Source organism: Hemiscyllium ocellatum, chromosome 46 (assembly GCF_020745735.1).
Source record: "Hemiscyllium ocellatum isolate sHemOce1 chromosome 46, sHemOce1.pat.X.cur, whole genome shotgun sequence".
NCBI classification, from domain to species: Eukaryota; Metazoa; Chordata; class Chondrichthyes; order Orectolobiformes; family Hemiscylliidae; genus Hemiscyllium; species Hemiscyllium ocellatum.
This window is the reverse complement of record NC_083446.1, coordinates 26,553,120-26,576,311: the sequence shown is the minus strand read 5'-3', so window position 1 is coordinate 26,576,311 and position 23,192 is coordinate 26,553,120.

The following is a 23,192-nucleotide window of genomic DNA, read 5'->3' as shown; positions in this document are numbered from 1 at the left end:
TACGCTGTGCCATCTTTGGGTGCTGTTTTGCTGAATCACCGACCAAATTTAGTCTGTCCCTCACTTCCAATACATGATTTAACTGTGTGATCTTCGACTTTTACACTGTCATTTGTTTCTTTAATTAATTCCAAAGGGCAATCACTTCATGTGCGAATATTAACTAAAAAGGAATTGACTAAGTGGATTCCTTTGGAACATTCTTAACGGCAAACAATACGAATGTGATATCTTTTTCCCAATCATTCGGGTAATTTTGACAGTATGCTCTCTTCAAGGTCTTCAAGGTCTTAAGCCATCTTTATTGCTCCCAAGGATTCAGGAAGATATGCGCTAGATTTAAAGTGTTGTATCTCAGCTATCAATAACCTCCTTAAACAGTCGAGCAGTAAAATTTAACCCTTAGTCCGACTGAATCTGACTAGTTAGGTCATAGCGTGTGAAGAAAGCGACTAACTCCTCTACCAGAATTATGGCCTTGATACTCCGGGAAGGAATTGCCATTGGAAATATGGATAGCACATTCATTGTAGTCAACAAGCACTGAACATTTAGTTCTCAGGAGGGGATGCATGCAATCAATTATAATCCACCTGAAAGATTCTCCAACTGTGGTAATTGTTTACAAAGGCGCGTTCTTAATGCCGCCTGAGGCTTACCTGCCATTTGACATGTATGACACTGTCAGAAAAAGCCAACCACATCCCGTGTGCATTCCAGGTCAATAGAAATGTTTAATATTTAGCTTGCGTGTTTCGTAACCCTCGGTGACCCCCTATAGGTAGTCCATGTGCTACCCATAACACTTCCTCTCTATGTGGTAGCTGCAACACAGTCTTGTTTACTTCGGCCCACTACACGAATCACATCAAGTAGTGTATCAGCTGACCTAAACTCAACTCCTTCATCTTTCTTTTTACTTGTCACTTAGTGCTGTGACTATTGAAAGTGGGATTTGTTTAACACACAGTCTGGGAAAATTAAAAGATATTTCTGTTTTAACTCCTCAGTTTCTTCGTCTTCCTTGAGCTTCTCCACAATAAGGGGAGTCACTTCCAAATTAGATCTTGCCAAATCATTTCCAAGCGCAAGCTGAATTCATGGAACTGACACTCTGTCTATCACGCCCAGCGAAAATTTTCCCGGCTTAAATTGGCGCTCCAACCTGATCTTACATAAGGGAACGCTAAATTTCTGCTCATATATCCCTCAAATTACGACACTCATGGGAAACAGATATGAAAGGGTATATATTCGCCCATCTCTTACTATCAGCGACTGGTTAGATCCTGTCACTCTCAAAATTATAGCTTCTTGTCTTCTCCCCCGTTCTTTCTGAGTAAACGTTACCACAGCGGCAGATTCTTTGTAGAGATCAGGTAATACCTGCATAACCAGCCCCTGCCGAGGCTGCACCACCGTCTGCAGCTCCTCAGCTCTTCTTGCGGTCTCCTGTATTACCTTCATTAATGCCACCAGTTTAGCTTCTTAAAACACTTTTATTTTCCACAACGCCTTTAATTAACGACAAGTACTGTGTCTTTCCGTATTCAACTTTGCCAGAATGGAAACAGCTGAGGCCTTTCACCTCCTTTCGACTCTCTTGGACTTCTTTTTTTCCTGCTCTAATATCTTCCAAGTGCGCCCGGTTCTTGGTTTAGTAATGCAGAATCTCCCCTTCTGCGAATTCATACGCTTCACAGGACGAATATCTGTTCAAAAGCTTGTCTTATGCACCAGCATATACTCATCTACTAATTCTGCTACCCTTCTGACTTTCCGAAATCTTTTTTCCTCCACGTGAATTCTTGCAATCTCTGAAAGTGTGTTTTTGAACTCCTCCAGCAGAATTATCTCTCTAATAGCCTGAAATATCCTCTCTTTATCCAAATAAGAATCCATCCATCAAAAGCATTGTGTTTATTTATTTTCACTCAACATAAGTCTGACCTGTGTTTCAGAAACGCTCTTGCTTTACTTCTGGTACCAGTTCAGAAGCACTGAAAGTAGTCTATTTTACTCATTCATAATCTTTTCACAACTCACGTAATATCATCCCAAATCCCTTACTCGCTCTGACTTCGAGTTTAGTCTGAACTCGCATTACCCATAAATCTTCGGACCATTTCATCTGCCTAGCCATGTTTTTCCTTGAAATGAAGAAGGCTTCAATATCATCCTCATCAAAATGTTGTGGAGTTGTGACGCATTTATATATATCACTAATTTCTCTTTTAATTTCCATCCTGCTAACTTGACTTTGCTGACAAAGTCGCAACTTCTCAAGTTCAAGTTTTCTCTCTCCTTCTCTCTCTTCGCTGTTCCTTTCTTATCTCCCTTTGCTCATCCAAGGAACTTCTCTCTCTTTTTCCTCCCTCTCTATCTCCCTTCTCTCTGTTTCTCTGTCTTTCTACTTCTCTTCTCACTTTTCTCATTCTTCTCCCCCCTTCTTTCTCTCTCCCTCTCGCTTTCCTCTCTCTAGATTTGTTTATCTTCTCACTCCATTTTCCTCGAGACTAATTTAATTTTTTCTGCCACAACTGCACTAAGTTGTTTTTCCATCACAGCTTAGTGTTTGAGTAACTCCTTCAACCGCTTTATTTTGTCCTTGGTTAATCCCAAATCTAACTTATTTGTTAATACTAAAAATATGGCCTTTTCTTTCATTCTAAACTTTCTTGGCAAATTTGAGAATCATCTTCAAATCTCCGAACGTCTGTTGCAATTTTAAGACATTTCTCTCTCTTATATTTAATCAACCACAAGTCTCCAAAAATAATCACTTTGTCTCACTTGCGTTTTATTTAAAGATCTAATATACTAACCTGGAAGTGTTTCAATTTGCTGGGAATTTTCGTTTCCCCAAATCTATTCAAATTTGTCGAAACAGGTTCAAATCCAGGACGAACCCCAAGATAGTTAGGACACAAGGTAATCACTCCTGTGAAATTTTAAACCGGCAACACAGAAAATAATTATCCCGTGCAGTAATCTAAAATTTCGAGTGGCTGAGGGCTATTTAAAGTAAAAATTAACAACGTCATTTCTGAAAATATAACAGAGAATATTTAACGAAACACTATTGACAATTTCTTTCTCTAAACTATCTTTTAACTTCCCTTCGATAACACTAGTCCAATACACTCCCCACTAAGATTGACAAACAACACTTCTCATCTTAAAAAACTAGCAGCAGTCGGTGCTTGTCTTCGGAACTTCCAATGTCTTCTTTTCCCTTTGCTTGCAATTTGTGCGTCACCAATTGCTGAACCAAAAGGTACTATTAAGAGATATTTCTCAGCAGTCTGCTAAATGCTGGATCTTAGCAGTTCTCTTCTGAACTGTTCAATTATTCCGGTCTTATACCCAAGAGCATCTGATTGTTTCATTGGCTTTTAACATTTTCAATCAAATCAAATCAAACTTGTTTGGAATTAATTTTCTTTACAGGAATGCAAATTTGTTTTTCATTTCCAGGCAATGATATAATTGAACTCTTCAAACCAGTGTTACGTTGTGGCGTTTTGAGAACACTTCATTCTGTGTCCGGTAGTTCTGCTACTATTAAGTCTCTGAAAGGTGCACCGATATCTTCATAAGACCAATGAGCCAAGTGTTGGTAAATGAGTCGAGAACGGTGCGCAAATAGGCCTAAAGACATTCTCTGTGCTGGAGACCTCTGTGACCAACAGCGGTGAGCTCCCATGCTGAAGTGCTAGGACAACGTCTGCAAAATATACCTGAGCCATGAAGGAGTGGATTCGACTCTCCCCTGATCTTTCTGTCAGACAGGATATCCATTGAAACTTTCGCACTGGGTATACAGTAGCAGGCACGGTGCATATTCCTTGTATTAGTCCCTTGGGGAATCAGGAAGATAAAATCCTGATCATAGACCAGCTGTGTGCAATTCCTTCGCTTCTCAATAACCAACGTGTTATATTACCCTGGTCCTTCCTTCACATACTGCCTGCGTTTGTGTAAAACAGATCTTTGTCCTCGCAGCCTGGCACTCAGAGGGAGATTCACGTGCGTCGGGACAAAACCAGAAAGTGACGCGACATGGAAGTGTGTCATGTGCCAATTGTTTAGCCTGAGGATTTGTTTTTGCCGGCTTCTGTCCTATCATATTGCCGGAGACACAGGGATTGGATTTGTGGGTTTATTGGAAATTGGAAGTTACACATGAGCACCGTGTGTGACTATTTAAGCGCACTGTCCGTGTTCACTTCAACGGTTCACATTGTCTGGAGACGTGTCTGGAGTTCAACCTAAAGCTGCCTTTTTCCTAGACACTCACGGACGTGAAACACAAGGAACTGGTGGAACCTGAAGACCTCTTCCCCTCCAGAAGTAGGTTTGCCTACTTCCAGAAACTCATGCGGTGCTACAAATCTTCTCAAACCTCTGCCCCTGTTGGGATTGTGCCTGTGTGACTCCCTCTGTGGGTGAAAAAGAGGATCGATTCATCAAGGGTATTTCAACACAGTGAGACCATGTCAAACGTCTCTCCATTTGTTGTGTCATTTAAGATCACAGAGATAATCCCATTTACACTTGACCTGGAGACATCAGAACACGCAAAATTATGGGCCAAATGGAAACAGGGACTAGAATACATGGATAACTATGAACAAAAGAGCATAGAGGGCTGAATGGACAATTGTCACGTTGTAACAAATAATGTAGGACAGGGAGAAACTGGTCTTCAGCGTAAATGATCAAAACTGAAATGTCAAAAGCAGTGTAGGTTTGCTCACTGAGCTGTAAGTTTGAGATCCAGACGTTTCGTTACCTGGCGAGGTAACATCATCAGTGGAACCTCTAAGTGTAGCGAAACTGTTGTCTCCTTGCTTTCTAGTTATACATTTGTCCTGGATGGGGTTAGTGAGGTTTGTGGTGATCTCATTTCCTTTTCGTTTTCTGAGAGGTTGATAGATGGTATATGTATTTGTTTATGGCGTTGTGGGTGGAGTGCCAGGAGGAAGAAACCGACAGCAACCGACGTCACAGTCGAAAGAAAGGACAACGGAGATCTACAAACCTGCGTATACAGAAAACCAACAAACAATGACCAAATACTTAACTGCATCAGCAGCCATCCCAACACACACAAACGAAGCTTGTCAGAACACTATTCCAACGAGCCACCATACACTGCAACACAGACGAACTTCGGAAAACAGAGGAGAACCACGTATACAACGTATTCAAGAAGAACAGACACTCAAAAAGTACAGTCCGCAGATTCCTCGAGAACAAACCACGACAAGCAGACCAAACACAGCCAGAAACACTAACCACCTTACCATACATCAAGTAAGTTTCATAAATGACAGCCAGACTACTAAGACCCCTCGGAATCCTAGTAGCACACAAACCCACCAACACTCTCAAACAAAAACTAACAAACTTAAAAGACCCAGTGTAACTCATGGACAAAGCCAACGTCATCTACAAAATTCCATGTAAGGACTGCCACAAAGACAACGTAGGACAAACAGGAAGAAGGTTAGCCACAAGGATACACGATCACCAGCTATCCCCAAAAAGACACGACCCTCTCTCCATCGTAGCGCTACACATGGATGAAAAAAAAACATTTCGACTGGAACAACACATCTATCCTGGGACAGGCTAAGCAAAGATATGCCAGAAAATTCCTAGAGGCTTGGTACTCCAAACACAACGCCATAAACAAACACGTAGATCGAGATACCATCTGTCAACCACTCGGAAAACGAACAGGAAATGACATCACTACAAATCCCAGGAACCCCGTCCAGGACAAACATATGAATAGAAAGCAGGAGGCAACAGCTTCGCTTCACTGCGATGTCGCCACTGATGATGTTACCCAGCCAGGTAATGAAACGTCTGGATCTCAAACCTACATCTCAGCGAACAAACCTACACCCGAAACCTCAACCTGAGCTACAAACCTTACAACAGCAGTGTAATTGATGAAAGGGACGACAGGGTCTGTTGTTTTCTGTGGTGCTCTACTGTTTCTGATTCAGTGCTCCCAGCGCTCTGGCTCGAGTTCGATTTCCAGTCAGGGAATGGGAATTTTCCTGTGCTCATTTTTCGTAGTGGCAGCATTCCTAAAGCAGGAAATGTATGGATGTGGCTGAGAAGTGGTCATGTTTTGGCAAAAGCACGATTCAGGTTAACATAAGACAAAGAGCTGCGGATGCTGGAAATGTGAAACAAAAACATGGAATGCCAGAGAAACACAGCGCCTGGCAGTATCCATGGGGCAAAGTAGAGTTAGTGTTTCAGATCGACAGAAGCAGGTTCGTTCGGTATTTCAACATTGTAATGCAGGCAAATTTTCAATATTATGTGTGGGATCAGCATATTTATCAAAACTTCTCATTAGTTGACAACCGTCACTTTTACAAATTTAAAAGTTTTTTTTGGTGGTAATGCTGCTTCCGTTTCCATGAGCTGGTGACAAGCTTTGCTTTATTGGTTACCTTTTTCTTTTCCTTTCTGTCACTTAGCAGCCATGTCACGTGGACAATTGACCCTTTCAGTGTCTTCCACAATGTGAGATTCCATTTGTCTTTCTATGTCTGTTCATTGTCACCTTCTTTCACAGTCTCTGTCCAAATCCCTCATTTCCCATTTCTGGTCTTTGGAAACTCTGACTGCAGAAGACAGTGTGAAAGTGCAGCTGATGAGGCAATTTCTCCTCCTGCTGACTGGAGTGTGGAGAACTAGGCTCACATTCTTTAGATAATATAACTGTCACTTAGGCCTGAGGCCTTCGACATGTTTCCTTTTAAATTCCAAATACAATTCATAATATTTTGCTTTTGGTGTAAAATTAATGATCAGTTACAGCAGAGAATGATCAGCGTGTGATATCCGCACTGATTCCTGTCTCACCTCGTTCTTCCCAACATACTGAGAATGAAGGACGGAGAATAAACGAGGAGGTGAAACAAAAGCGCTTTTAGAACCGAGGTAAGAAACTCCAAATAGAATTAGCAGAACAAAACAATGAGGTGTCAAAGCGGTCCATACTCGACGTGATTGTTCGGTGTTCGAGATGGGAAAGCTATCCAGCCTGAGGCACCTTCATGACTCTTGTTGCTGACTGAAACAGAAAGAAGAGGTTTCACGAGACCTCCACTTGTCTCACTTTGCTGTCCCCACCACCTCCCCTGACCAGGTTTACATTTTCCTGCTCTTCTATGAGGTAAATAATACAACGTCATTTCGTGTCTATCACTTTCCCAGTTCCAGTTCCAACATGGCTTCGATTTTAGAGCACATGTGAAGGTTTGACTGCAAATCCATTCATTCCTGTTGCGAAATGACTGAGTCGCTAACGTGCGAACTGCAGCAAAGCATGATTCAGGATTTCTGACGTTGGTTTATTCGCGTTGAAAAACAACAGACAAAATCAAAATGAGGCCTTTCAGAGACAATCTTGGGATTAATTTGACAGAGAGGCGACATCAACAATCCGTAGTGCACTGTGACACCAGCAAATAAGTGTTACCTTGTTTTCAAACCGGGTTGCCTTCGCACTGAAAGCAAACGCAGTACTTTTGTTACAGAAAGGGTGAGGACAGGGAAACTGCACTCCTTATCAGGGTGATAATTGCTGCTGTACACTCTGGCGCACGTTCAAGACAAGGTATGAGAGCAGCTTAACAAAGTTTCAGACAGCAATTAATTGTAATTGCTTTCCGTTTCACTTCTACAGCAGGTATGGATTGTTTGCATCCAATTAGAAGGACTATGGTAGCAGATACACGGAGAAACTACCACGGCAAATCCGGCGCCAATCATCTCGCTGTTTTTTCAGTGTTGTCGGGTCTAATTCCGAGCAATCCATCGTTAGCAGCAGCATGACGATTCGTCGTGCTCATGAGTTGAAAGGTTCAAGAAACTAAGTCATTCCCTCCTTCGCCGGGGTATCTTCGGATGATCAATGAATCATATCTCATTGATAGAGACATTTTTCTAAAAGTGTCAGGTTCTACGCAGACAAAATCGGTCGGGAACAAGTGAAGAAGCAGAGTGGGGAAGTCAAATAAAAGTGCATGACAATGATGATTGGAACGCATGAGGCAGGAAGTAATCGTGGAGCTGGTGGTGTTAGGCTCAGTGTTGATGCCAATGGGTCTGCCTACATTGCCCACTGTTGATTCTGCCTCACACTCACTCCAGGTCAATTGACCACAATAACCCTCTTCCTCTTGGTGTGAAGATCCCTCTGGGTGTGTGAACGCTGTCAATCGGCCAAGAAAGGATGGACACATTCTTCATATTCTATCCGTTTAAACAGGTGAACAGTACAGTTTGAAACCAATGTAAGTGCACATTGACTTATCCTGTACATTTTTAGTGGAGAATGTTAAACTGTGAAATGTCTGTGCAATTCTCTGCATTGATTGCAATTCTCACCAAACAGCATTTTACACAAAAAAGAAAAACATTTCCAAACTTTTTGTGATGAAGTGCTTATAAAAATACAAGTGTGGATGGGTAAACACACTTCTAGTGGAGGCACTGCGACTCGGTTCGTTAAAGTGCTTCTCTAGTAAACAAGAGAACTTGGATTCAAATGCCAGTTGTGGATGTCCACTCTTTCAAAGGCTCATCGTTTCATCTTCATCAAATGTCATATTGCTGATCCCGCAGCTTTCTGACTTTGAGCTCAGCCTGTTGTGATTTGATGCTCCTAGAGTTATTCCCTCCTTTTTTCTCCACCAATGAATGTTGTTTCTTGCTGACTGTTAATACAAACTTGAATTTCTTTCCATTGTCCCACAAACAATTCTTTTCTTCTCTTCTGTTCCGCTCGCTCCTTCACTGCCAGCTTTAGTGGGAATAACGAGTTGAGGCAGGAGACACTGCAGATTTGTCGGGAAATGTCGTGGCCATAGTACAGACACCAAGAGCTAATCATCTTCATTCTCTGCAGTCACCGATCATTCATCTTACACCAACAATAAACACATCATTGTAATCCTATAATTGGGGTAAAACTGCTTTTATTTCCGGAGGAAAAAATGTTGCATTTAGATTTCGAAAGGCTCATAACATGTTGAGTAAATAACGTCTCCTTTCCGCAGGACTAAGTAACAGATACATTATCCGGAGAATGTGGGCCCAGTTATAAACAATCCAGCCAGTGGTGGGAGGACTTAGTCTCTCAGCAACTCCACTATCACACTGTCTCAGAATGTGAGACAATTTAAAGACCAGAAATGGGAAATGAGGAATATGAACAGATTGAGAGTCAGAGAATCTGAAACAGGGTGGTGCATCCATCACAAAAAGAGACAAATACAGACTCCATTGACTTAGGCAAAGGGAGGACCAATTCTCCATTCGACATGGCTGCTGAGAGAAAGCAACAGAAAAAAGTAACAACTTAAGCACAAACCTTCAGCAGCTGAAAGGCAACGGAAGTAGCATTACAGTCGATGAAACCATTTTAAATATGTCGAAAAGACGGGTGTCAGCGAATGAGAAATTTTGATAAAAATGTTGATAAAACTGGTTATTTCCCCGGCATCATAACATGGTAATCTGTAACTAATCTGTTTAAGTCGATCTGAAACATTAACTCAGTTTCTCTCCACAAATGCTGCAAGGCACTAAGTCTATGAGTCATTTCTTGGTTTTGTTTTAGATTTCCATCAACCGTACTCCTTTATTTTATGTTATCATGAATCACGTTTGGGACAAAAACTGGTCGTTTCTAAGCTTCAGACTTCATTTCCTGTTTCAAAAACACTGTCATCACAATGGGCGAGAAGAGCCGAACTCCCATCCCCAGATTGGTTACAGAACGTGCACCATGGCAGTGAGTGAGCAGATACGTAACAATTAGTTCACCAGGGAGGGCGACAGAAAACACTGTCTCCTTTCTCAATTACACAGCATTTGTATTTTCCTTTCGGATCAGTCTCACTGCAGATCAGTTTCTCCCTGTCATACAATTTCAACAGCTTTTAAAAATTTCCACTTTGCTCATCACGCTTTGTGGCTCAGAGACATCCCTCTATTTTCGTCGTAGTTTTCATCCTTGGCACATAATCTTGTTTGTTCTGATGTTTCCAGGGCAGATGCCAATGAGATTCTCCCTGTGATCTGAACTGATACAATAATGGACATGGTCATACTATGTTGTAACCCCCCTTGAGAAACTCATCCTCATTTTCTGCCACAGTGGAAGATATACAGACACATCTCCCCAGAGGGGCAGAGGTCTCAGGATTAAACACGTTCCATGTGCCTCATGCTTAAATTCTCTTCGACAAAACGTAGCTTTAGGTTGAACACAAGCCCATTTTCCAGTTAATATAAAACGTTGCAGTGAGCTGGGATATGAAATCGACAGTGATCTGAAATAGACCCTCAGGTTCTTCATGTGTAATGTTCAATTTCCCAAAATCCACCGACTTGTGGCACATGGGAACCGGAAATAACAACGACAAGCAAATAATCCTCATTTAAATCAACTGACACACTGCAAACCCTAAACATTTTCACGTCCGGTCTCGTTTTGTTTGTCTGCCTGTCTCATCTTCATTTCCTTCTGACCATTCAACTCCGAAGTCACTGAGCTGTTTGATATAAACACAGGAAGATCGTAAAGCCAAGGATTACCTGAAAGTGGACAGGGAATATCAAACACAGGTATTGAGAAGGTATGTGCTTGCACACGGTAGAGTAAAGATATACTCTTGTCTTGTCTTCCCGATTCGCATAGAATGCACAGTGGCAATTATATCCAATCCCAATGTTCCAATCGATGCCATATCTGAAACACAGATCGGGGAGAATAAGTTCCACCCCTTGCCGGGGCAGGTACATTTTGCAAAAGCTGTCCAGTAACCGCAGTTGGTCACAGGTCTCCAGAACAGAAAATGTCTTTTGCCACTTGCACTGCTCATATCTCATTTCCGATAATGTGGTCCATCAGTTCAAACGTATTTGCCCATGTACATGTGCAACTGAACGGTTTGATGAGTGCACTGGAGATTTGCACCAATCCTTACCTGGATCAAGTGAATCCTCACGCCCTGATTTCATCCCAAACAATAGGATGTGTAGGAAACTTCCTTTTTCTCAGCCCTCAGCCGTCGTCGGCAGGATTTCAGCCTCCGTGGGGAATTCCCAATGGATTTCAAGTCGAACACTTTAACCACTCGACTACGGCAGCAGAACCACGCCAACGGTATACCGTTCCAGTTCTCTCTTTCTCCGTGGAGCTGAGGCAGAGTGAATCATTGCTGGGTTAATTTGAATTCAAAGATCAAAGCTGTTGAAGGCGTTAAATGTCGGTATTTGGTGGGACTGGATCCTCCATGCCAATAGATGGAATGGACATAGAGCTAAAAACAAAAGCAGAAATTGTAGGAAAAAAAACTCAGCAGGTCTTGCAGCAACTATGGAGAGAGATTCAGAAACAATGTTTCAAAGATTCTTCACATCATTATCAGAAGTCTTCTTTCTACGACAGTTCATACAAAACCTGGTGGATTTCCCCAGAAGTTTCTGTTTCTGTTTCAGTGTCCCGAAATCCGCAGTCTATAACGTTAGTCATTAAAAGAATACAGAAACACGTTTGTGGTTCCGGATAAGATCGCTGTTTTAGGGAACATTTTGCTGATCCAATTTAAAACGCAGAATTGTGCAGGAAAGAAGGCAGATGAAGTGAGAACAGTTATAGATCCGCTCCTGAAGATCTCAAACAATCGACCTTTCGTTTAACAGCCGCATGCATTTACCAATTTCGGCCAGAGAGTGGAGAATCCAGTGTAAAAAATGAGGTCTGCAGATGCTGGAGATCACAGCTGAAAATGTGTTGCTGGTTAAAGCACAGCAGGTTAGGCAGCATCTAAGGAATAAGAAATTCGACGTTTCGAGCATAAGCCCTCCATGAGAAATTAGGAGAGTTTGCCAAGCACGCTAAGATAAAAGGTAGGGAGGAGGGACTTGGGGGAGGGGCAATGGAGTTTGATAGGTGGGAGGAGGTCAAGGTGAGGGTGATAGGCCGGAGTGGGGTGGGGGCGGAGAAGTCAGGGAGGAGATTGCAGGTTAGGAGGGCGGTGCTGAGTTGAGGGAACCGACTGAGACAAGGTGGGGGGAGGGGAAATGAGGAAACTGGACAAATCTGAGTTCATTCCTTGTGGTTGGAGGGTTCCCAGGCGGAAGATGAGGCGCTCCTCCTCCAGCCGTCGTGTTGTTATGTTCTGCCGGTGGAGGAGTCCAAGGACCTGCATTTCCTCTGTGGATTGGGAGGGACAGTTAAAGTGTTGAGCCACGGGGTGGTTGGGTTGGTTGGTCTGGGCGTCCCAGAGGTGTTCTCTGAAGCGTTCTGCAAGTAAGCGGCCTGTCTCCCCAATATAGAGGAGGACACATCGGGTGCAGCGGATGCAATAGATGATGTGTGTGGAGGTACAGGTGGACTTGTGGCAGATATGGAAGGATCCCTTGGGGCCTTGGAGGGAAGTGAGTGAGGAGGTGTGGGCGCAAGTTTTACATTTCCTGCGGTTGCAGGGGAAGGTTCCGGGAGTGGAGGTTGGGTTGGTCGGGGGTGTGGACCTGACGAGGGAGTCACGAAGGGAGTGGTCCTTGCGGAACGCTGATAGGGGAGGGGAGGGAAATATATCCCTGGTGGTGGGGTCCGTTTGTAGGTGGCGGAAATGACGGCGGATGATACGTTGTATGCGGATGTTGGTGGGGTGGTAGGTGTGAACCAGTGGAGTTCTGTCTTGGGGTTGGAGGAGCGGGGCTCAAGGGCGGAGGAGCGGGAAGTGGAGGAGATGCGGTGGAGGGCATCGTCGATCACGTCTGGGGGGATTCTGCGGTCCTTGAAGAAGGAGGCCATCTGGGCTGTGCAGTGTTGGAACTGGTCCTCCTGCGAGCAGATGCGACGGAGACGAAGGAATTGGGAATATGGGATGGAGTTTTTACAGGGGGCAGGGTGGGAGGAGATGTAGTCCAGGTAGCTGTGGGAGTCAGTTGGTTTATAGTAGATGTCTGTGTTGAGTTGGTCGCCAGAGATAGAAATGGAAAGGTCTAGGAAGGGGAGGGAGGAGTCTGAGACAGTCCAGGTGAATTTGAGGTCGGGATGGAAGGTGTTAGTAAAGTTGATGAACTGTTCAACCTCCTCGTGGGAGCACGAGGCAGCGCCGATACAGTCATCGATGTAGCGGAGGAAAAGGTGGGGGCTGGTGCCAGTGTAGTTGCGGAAGGTGGACTGTTCCACATATCCTACGAAGAGACAGGCATAGCTGGGACCCATGCGGGTGCCCATGGCAACTCCTTTAGTTTGGAGGAAATGGGAGGTTTGAAAAGAGAAGTTATTCAGGGTGATAACCCGTTCAGTCAGTCGAAGGAGGGTGTCAATGGAAGGGTACTGGTTGGTGCGGCGGGAAAGGAAGAAGCGGAGGGCTTTGAGTCCTTCGTGATGGGGGATGGAGGTGTACAGGGATTGGATGTCCATCGTGAAAATAAGGCGTTGGGGACCGGGGAAGCGAAAGTCCTGGAGGAGGTGGAGGGCGTGGGTGGTGTCCCGAACGTAGGTGGGGATTTCTTGGACTAAATGAGGCAGAACCGTGTCGAGGTATGCGGAGATGAGTTCGGTGGGGTAGGAGCATGCTGAGACAATGGGTCGGCTGGGGCAGTCAGGTTTATGGATTTTGGGCAGGAGGTAGAAACGGGCGGTGCGGGGTTGTGGGACTATGAGGTTGGAGGCGGTGGATGGGAGATCCCCTGAGGTGATGTGGTTATGGATGGTCTGGGAGATGATGGATTGGTGGTGGGAGGTGGGGTCGTGGTCAAGGGGGCGATAAGAGGAGGCGTCTGCGAGCTGGCGTTTGGCCTCAGCGGTGTAAATGTCAGTGTGCCAAACTACTACCGCGCCTCCCTTGTCTGCTGGTTTGATGGTGAGGTTGGGATTGGAGCGGAGGGAGTGGAGGGCTGCACGTTCTTATGGTGAGAGGTTGGAGTGGGTGAGAGGGATGGACAGGTGGAATCAGTTAATGTCGCAGCGGCAGTTGGCTATAAAGAGATCGAGGGCGTGTAAGAGGCCAGCACGGGGTGTCCAGGTGGATGGGGTGCGTTGGAGGCGGGAGAAGGTGTCGTCAGAGGGTGGGTGGGAGTCTTGGATGTGAAAGTAGGCACGGAGGCGAAGGCGGCGTGTTGAACTCATTGATCCCAGGGCGTAGGGGAATGAAGGTGAGGCCCCTGCTGAGGACTGATTTTCATCCTCAGCGAGGGGGAGGTCTGGAGGGATGGTGAAGTTCCGGCATGGCTGGGAGCTAGGATCTGGTGTGGGACTGGAGCTGGGACTGGGGGTGGGGTTAGGGGCGGGGACAGAGATCGACGTAGGGGCGGGGTTAGACGTGGTGACGTTACTCGGTGTGGGGGCGTGGTCAAGCGTGGGGGGTCATGCGTCGTGACGGAAATAAGCATGGGGGCGGGGTTACGCGTGGTGGCGAAGGTTTGCGTGTGGGCGGGGTTACGTGTAGACAGCGTGGGGACGAAGAAACCTGAGGCGTTGTGGTTCTGCAGGTTAGTGATGTCAGTGGGGGCGGAAGTGGCTGTGGCGACGGCAACCGCAGGGGCGGAAATGGGTGTGGCGACGGAAGAATCGTCATTCTCGGTACCCACCTGGGTCGCGGGTCCGTCGGCGATCTTCCTGGCGATCGTGGAAGCGGTTGTCTGTGCGTTGTTCACTGGGGCAGTTGTTTGGGCGGCGATCGCGGAGGCTCCGAGGTCGGCGGGGGTGGAAGTGACGTCACGGTCGGCAGCGGCCGTTGGTGCCGCGCGCGCTATAGCGGCCACATGCGTAATGGCGTCCGACAGGCCGATAGAAGATTCTGGAACAGTTGAGGAACCGCTAGTGTGGGGGAAAGTACATGAACGTTTTCGGTACTTACTGTCTTTAATCTCTGATATGGCTAGGAAGAAATGTTTGTTTCGTGTATGGATTCTTCTGTAGATGAAGAACAGCAGAGGTCCTTTGCAGGTCTGTGAGAGTGTTGTCCTGAGCTGGGGTAGGGCTGATTGCAGGGAATGTAGGTAGTGACGCATGACTGCAAGGGTGGAGCGGAGAATCCAGAGCTTGCATGGCTCCATAAAGCTGGCTGTTCAGGATTTCAAGCTTTGGCCTGCCGCTCCACGAATGTCAATTGTCCTCTAAGATTATTACTTGTCCAAAATAAAGTCTGGCATATGCATTGTGGAGACAAAGTCACATACTGATCGCACCATCTGCAGACAAATTCAAGTCAACGGTAACCGGCTCTTCTATAACCAGGACTGTATCCGTTTGATCCGATGAAGGGCTTATGCCCGAAACGTCGAATTTCCTATTCCTTGGATGCTGCCTAACCTGCTGTGCTTTAACCAGCAACACATTTTCAGCTGTATCCGTTTGAACCTTTCAGTGTTTTGTCTGTACCAGAGCTTTCTTAATGTTCCAAAACCGAGGTGATGCTTGCATTCCTGATCTGTAGGAATGGGGATCCTTTCAATATCTCAGATCTGAGCATGTCTGAAGAACATCAGATTCAATGTCCCGGCTTCTTAACGAAGGGAAAGATGGCTGGACAGTCTCTGATCAGTTGGGCAGTTCATCCTGCATTTCTCTCTAATTCTGCTTCCCAATCTGGTCGTAAAGATTCACAAAACTGGACACTGAACTTTCGGTTGCATTTCGTTGAAAATATTCCACCTGCCAACTGGCAATGTTTTCTCAAATTCACTTCACAAACCTCCGCCTTACACCATTACAAGGGATTAGGAAATCCCCTTTTGTGGAGAGATTGCTGAGGCTGGCAAGGTCTTTTTTTGGAGGAAAGGTTAACCGGATATCTCCACAGACTGTTCATAAGGAAGGAGCAGTGAGGATAGGCAATTTGATTAACAGCAGGAAGTGTTGACACTCACCAGGGTCAGTTACCTGAGCAGTGGGATTGAAGATTTTTGAATGGAAGGCAGCACGTGCGCAGAATAAATTCAAGGATTACTGCAGATATTCGACAATCGAGCAGTCCCCATCGAAAAAGAAAGAGGAGTGTATTTGTGGTTCAGACCTCGAGTTTCCTAAATGTAGACAAATGTCCAGAACTGTTTGATGATACTGGGTTTTAAAGTTTGAAAAAGAATTCGTACTGCAGGAGCTAAGTCGAAACTAAAATTGCGAAGATATAGCCGATAGAATTCGAACCAAGGCAGAGAAACCCGGAAGGATTGCTGACACATCACCTTAACCCCTCAGCCACAGCTACGTGGGGAGTCGTGATCCTTAGCATTGCTTCTGGAATGAAGGCTTCCAACCTGAAAGACTGCTTCTTGGCTTGTTCTGTCTGCGCAATGATCTCAATATTTGCTTTCCATATATATTTGTTAAGAACGGAGGAGGCTGATGGGAGATTGAACTGAACTACACACATTGATGTTGAATCGAGTGGATGGGAAGAATCCATTTTCATGTGCAGTGAGATTAATAAACTTGTTAATGGATCGAGAAAAAAAGATGCCCTTATGTTTGAATAGTGTCTGCCACTGCCAAATGGATCACAGCTGATGAAGTGTTTTTGAAGCAGAATCGTCATAGGCAAATCGAATTTGTAAATCAGGGCAGATTGTTTAACCAGAGGTCAAAAACGAAAATAATTCGAATGCTCAGAATTGCCACTGGACACAAGAGTGTGTGCAGACCTAACTTTAGAAATTTGTTTTGCTTTGATTTAAACCTGGGATAGTGTCGGACCAGAGGACCTGATGTTAGAGGAAGGGTTTGCCCATTTAAGACACAACTGAGGAGGATATTCTCTCTTTCAGAGAGCAGCAAATTTATGGATTTCCTTACAACAGAGGACTGACAAGGCTGGGTACATTCAAGACTGAGGTAAAGAGACATTTACGCACTTTGGGAGTCAAGGGCCATGGAGTTAAGGCAGAACGGTGGAGTTGACGATTAACCAAATCAGCCCAGATCTCATTGAACATTGTCCCTGACGGGATGGACCAAATGGCTTCCATCTGCACCAACGCCATTTCTGTGAATTTAAAAATTCTGGAGACGATTGTAACGGAAGTAAAGCAGAAAGTTTAGAAAAGATGATTGCAAACTCAGTCAACATCTTTCGTTGAAATGAAAAATTGCACTTTGGCAATTTGCCAGAGAGTTTTTGCTGACATGGCATGAAGAGCTTATCAAGGAAGCAGGTCGATGAACTCTATTTATATTTCTACCAGAGACTCAATATGGGGCCTAATAATAAAGCATCATTGAACAAGTTAGGAGTTCATAGTGTTGTCTAATAAATGAGCTTTGACTGTTCATTGTTTATTGAAATCAAGACACCGAATCATGTGTAATTGTTAAAGTTGGAAAATATAGTTAGTGAAATGCAGTAATGTCAGGCATATGGCTTCAATAATGTTTCTCTGTATTAACGACCTGATGAAGTGGCAGAGTGAAATTTGTCCAGTTTTGCTGATGATACACAATAGATTGCAGGGCATGTTGTGATGAGGTTAGGGAATCTGCAAAGGGATATACTGTGTGTAGGTCGATTGGGTAGGGAAAAATTTGACAGATGCAGTTTCCTGTTCGGTATGTGAGGCCATGAATTCGGTAGGAAGAGTCAAAGTCCGAATACTATTAAAATCGAGAGAAACTGTAATAAAATGTGGTGCAGAGGAATCTGGATGTTCTTACCCATGAACAAACAAAGATTAGCTACTGACTTATTATTTTCTGGCAAAAAGATCCATATCCTTCCTTAATTTTCGCAATGAGATGGTTTTCCAGGAAATCACTGTAACTAAGGAGTCTGTAAATTATTCGAAGTCCATGATAAGTTTCGTTTTGTTCGGTGGGGCATATTTGATGCATCGTTTAATGTTCTCTGAACTTTCTTTACAAAGGAGCCGAGACTGGGCGAGTCGAAATTAAGATCACTGAAGATTAGTGCAATCCTTTATTTCTCTCACACAGTTTTTTTTTCTCATACGTTTTATTTCACATTATAGTTGCTGTGAGTGGGCTTGTAAACTACACCCGCTGGTGACTTGTTTCCTCACAATTTCTCATCTCTATACAAACAGATTATACATTCTTACAATTGGAATATTTTCGACAGTCTTGTGTCCCATATCTCAGGAGGAATCCACTGTACTTGTATCGTGTTCAGAGGATGTTCACGAGAATGTTCTCAGGACTGAGGCATGGATGTGGAGTTAGGTTCGCTCGCTTGAGCTGGGAGGTTCATTTCAGACGTTTCATCACTCTATTGGGAAATCTTCAGTGGGCCTCAGACGAGGCAGTGAACATGATTCCTGCTTTCTATTTATATGTTTGGGGTTCTTTGGGTTGGTGATGTTATTTCCTGTGGTGATGTCATTTCTTGTTATTTTACTCAGGGGGTGGCAGATGGGGTATATCGCAATTTGTTTGTTGATAGAGTTCCGATTGCAATTCCAAGCTTCTTGGAATTTTCGTTTGCGTCTGTTTGTCTGGTCCTAAGATGGATGTGTTGTCCCAATCGAAGTGGTATCCTTCCTCATCTGTACGGATACTAGTGAGAGAGAGTCATATCGTTTTGTGGATAGTTGGCGTTCATGTATCGTCGGGACAGTTTTGTGCCTGTTTGCCCAATATATTGTTTGTTACAGTTCTTGCACGCTATTTCCTAAATTGCATCAGTTTTGCTTGTGGTTTGTATGGGGTCTTCTAACTTCATTAGTTGCTGTTTTCGTGTTTGATTAGTATGGTTCTATTCTCGGTGGAGTTTGGAGAGATGAACAGGCATCTAACTGAAAAGTGCAGAATAGTGAATGTCCTGGGCAGAGTGGCTGTTGGGAAAATGTTTCCATTAGTTGGAGATACTAGGACCTGAGGGCATAGATTTAGAGTGAAGCGAAGACCAAATAGAACAGAGATAATGATAAAATTCTTCATCAAATGAGTGGTGAGATTATGGAGTTCATTGCCACAGAAAGCTGTGGAGGCCAGGCCGATTAGTATATATAAGACTGAGATCGATAGATAGGTTCTTGAGAATCAAGGGTTACGTGGAGAAGCGGGAGAATGAGATGAGGAAACGTATCATGCAAGATTGAAACGTATAGACGGCTTGATGGTCTGAATGGACTAATATTTGCTCCTTCATCTTATGGTCTAATATGCTAACTCAGTGCTCAAACTGTGTGTTCTGCAATGTTTGTTGTGTCAAGTTGCATTTTGCCTCAGGTTAGATACACAGCTTGTTATCAGCTGCAGGTTTCATTTCGAGTTACTTGGTCTTAAGCCCACATCTTGAATACCAGAAAACGCTGAAAAATAATCAGAAACTCAGAGGGCGAGGGGGGTGGGTGGGGGCAGAGGGGGTGCAGAGAGAGAGAGAGAGAGAGGTCAAGGCGGTTTCAATACATCTGGGAATGCTAGACATTGAACAGGCTTTAACAATAAGTGTGTTGCATCAAGAAAAAAGAAAGCTCTAAGTTAGGGTAGAAAATAGGAGCAATGGAATATCAGAACCATTAAGCCCTGAGAAGAGAAACAAAGGGTGTGCCGTGGCAAGATTCCAAATGAAAGAAAATAAAGGAAATAAACAATTGGAAACAAAACAGTGGAAAGTGTGTAAGTTCTGAATTTGTTGCACATGATTTTGAATCCAGGAGGCGAGGAAGTGTGGAGGAAGGAAGTTCGGGAAGTCAAATGTTTGTCACCTGGACCCACTCTCTATCCTGTTTCAAGCAACCCATTATAAATTAGAACACGTGGCCCAAAGGCCGAGATGCTCACTGGCTGTCAGTCTTCTCAGACTGTGTCTGAACACTGGCAAACTTGGAGACACAGGGTTGTGGGGAGTCTTTTTTCCTGAGTTTGGCTTCTGTTCAATTATTTTGTTCTCATTTCAGGTTCTCAGAATTTATTTCGTGAATTTCTGTCCTGAGCTGACAATGTTCCTTCTATCTTCTTTCACAGGCGATTGAATGGACACCTCAATGAAACTGCACATCAAAATTTGAAAGAGTTACCCTTCTGCAGGGCCTGAAAATAACCAACCTTCAACTGTCAAGGGACAAACTGTCAAGGGATAAACAAGTTTGACCTACAAAAAATGAAACCTGAAAGCAACAGGACCCCCAGATTCTATGGAATACCCAAAGAGCACAAACCAGACATCCCACTCCGACCCACAGTACCACTACCAGGGACACCATCACACAAACTGGCTAAAAAACTACAGCAGAAACGGAAACACTTGATTAACGATTCCAGACACTCTATACGGTCAGCACAGGAATTCTCGGACATCATCAGAAATATACACATAGACAAGGAAGAAACTATGGTCTCATTTGATGTCATGACACTGTTCACCTCTATCGACATTATCCTAGCCAGAGAAACAATAGCCAACCTGCTGGATATACAGGACAAAAAACAGGATGTTGAACCTATTAACAAAGACGGCATACTCAAACTACTGGACCTGTGCCTCACAACACACTTCACATTCAACAACCAAATATATGAACAAATTAAAGGCACACCCATGGGCACACCCATCTCACCCACAAACAGTCTTACCGCAAATTCAATCCAAACGCATATCAGATATGTAGATGATACCTTTGTAATCATTAAAAACACAGAAATAGAGAACACACACCTGATCATCAACGCCACACTCACAGGAATCAAATTCACGAGAGAGCAAGAAAAGGGCAACCAACTCCCATTCCTAGACGTGATGGTACAGAGAACACCAAACGGAGAATTCACCACCACAAAGGTATACAGGAAAGCCACTTACACAGACCAAGTCCTGAACGATGAAAGCAGCCACGCCAACACACACAAAATAAGTTGCATCAAGACACACAACAAAATGGCCACAACACACTGCAGTACACCAGAACAGCAAAACGAGGAAGAAAAACACTGATACAATGTATTCGCCAGAAACGGATACCCCCGCAATTTCATCAACAGATGTCTAAGGGAAAGACAACGACACGAGAACATGCCTCAACCCAAAGGATTAGTCACACTACCATTCATCAAGAGCATTTCCGAAATGACAGCCAGACTACTGCGACCATTAGGACTCATAACAGCACACAAACCAACAGCCACTCTCAGACAGCAACTCACCAGAACGAAGGACCCGATACCCAGCATGAGCAAAACCAATGTAGTGTACAAATTCCCATGCAAGGACTGCACAAAACACTACGAAGGACAAACAGGAAGACAGCTAACGATCCGTATATATGAACACCAACTAGCCACTAAACGACACGACCAGCTATCCTTAGGAGCCACACATACAGATAACAAGCAACTGGGACAATTCGACTGTGACAACACTACTATAATAGGACAAGCCAAAGAGAGAACAGCCCGGGAATTCCTAGAGGCATGGCACTCATCCACAGATTCAACCAATAAGCATATCGATTTGGACCCAATATTCTGGCCACTGCAACGGATAGCTGGAACGGACAACCGGAAGTGACAGATTCAAACCTCGACAAATGCCCGAGGCAAGATCACAGAAGCGCTTCACAGGAGGCCCCCAAGCACTGAGGATGTCACCGAGATAGGGGACGAAACGTCTGTAACACAAATTCCCAGCTCGGCGATCAGAACCACAGCAACGAGCATCCGAGCTACAAATCTTCTCACAAACTTTCATTCCCCATGTCTGTAACCTCCTCCAGTCCCCTGCATGCCCGGGTATCTCTGTCACTTCCCCAGCGACTACACCACTCCGTATCTTTGATCCCCTTTGACTTTGACACTCCTCACATCTCTGTTACCTCCTCCAGGCCGTACTTCCTTCTTTACCACTGTAAACTCCTCATGACCCTCATATCCTCCAAACACTAAACACCTCCCTATTTTTGTAACCTCCTTCAGAAGCTATTGCCGTCCAACACTGTCACCTCCTCTAGCCTCTACAATTCTCCCTATCTTTGTAATCTCCTCTCGGCCCTAAATCCTTCCCTATCTTTGTCACGTCCTTCAGACCCTAGAACCACTCCCTGCCTCGGCAACCTGTTCCAGTCCCTGACAACCCCTCACTGTTTCTCTGTCCTCCTCCAGTCCACTTCGCCCACTCCCTGTCTCCTGTAATCCCCGATACAGCCTTACTGTCTCGGCTCGCTCCCACAGCCTCCACAGCCCTTCCTATGCCAGCCTTAAGACCTTAAAATATTGGAACAGAGATTAAGCCATTCAACCCACCGAGTCCTCTCCGCCGTTCACTGATGATTGATAAGTTTATCATTCCCATTTCCCCACTTTGTTGCAATAACTTTTAATCCCCTTGGCAATCAAGAACATATTTATCTCAGTCTTAAAAATACGGAATAATCTGACCTCCACAGCGTTCAGGGGCAACAAATTGCACAGATTCAGCATTCCCCAGCTGAATACGTTTCTCGTTTTCACCATTCTGAAGTGTTTTCCTTTTATGTCTGTGCCCTTCGGTCCAAGTCTCCCAGACGAATGAAACCATTTTCCCAATATCTAGCTTGTCCAGACCACTCAGTATTCTATATTTTGAATTACATCCATCGATCTTCCTTCTAAAGCCCATCGAGCATTAACCCAGAGTGATCAAACATTCCTTACGTATTAACACGTCCATTTCTGTGACCATTCCCTCGAACATCCACCGAAAACGCACCGGGACTAAAATAACATTCCTGAGCCTCCACATCCCCTATCGATCTGTAACCTCCAGAAGCCACTACATCTCTCCTCATCTATGTCATCCCCTTTAGCTCCTACACCCGTCCATATCACGGGTAGCTCCGCGAGCACATACGCCCCTTCCTATCTGTAGCCTCCTCCAACCTTGACACCACTCCCGATCTCTGTCACTTAGCCGCCCCTACTATTTATGTCACCTTCTCCAAATCTTATAACCCGCCTTATGTCTGCAATATCCTCCAGTCCCGTTAACCCCAACGCTGTCTGTCTCCCACACACTTGTTCTCCCACTCATTGCCTCTTCCACTAATTCCCTTTCTGATTCTCCCAATCTCTCCATCTCTCTCTCTCTCCTCCTCCAGGAGGTGGTGTCGCATCTCGGATGCCGTACAGTAACCGCATGGAGAATGACTCTGACGTCCGAGTCTGTAAACACGCTAAATCCGACTGCACCCAGCAGGTAAGT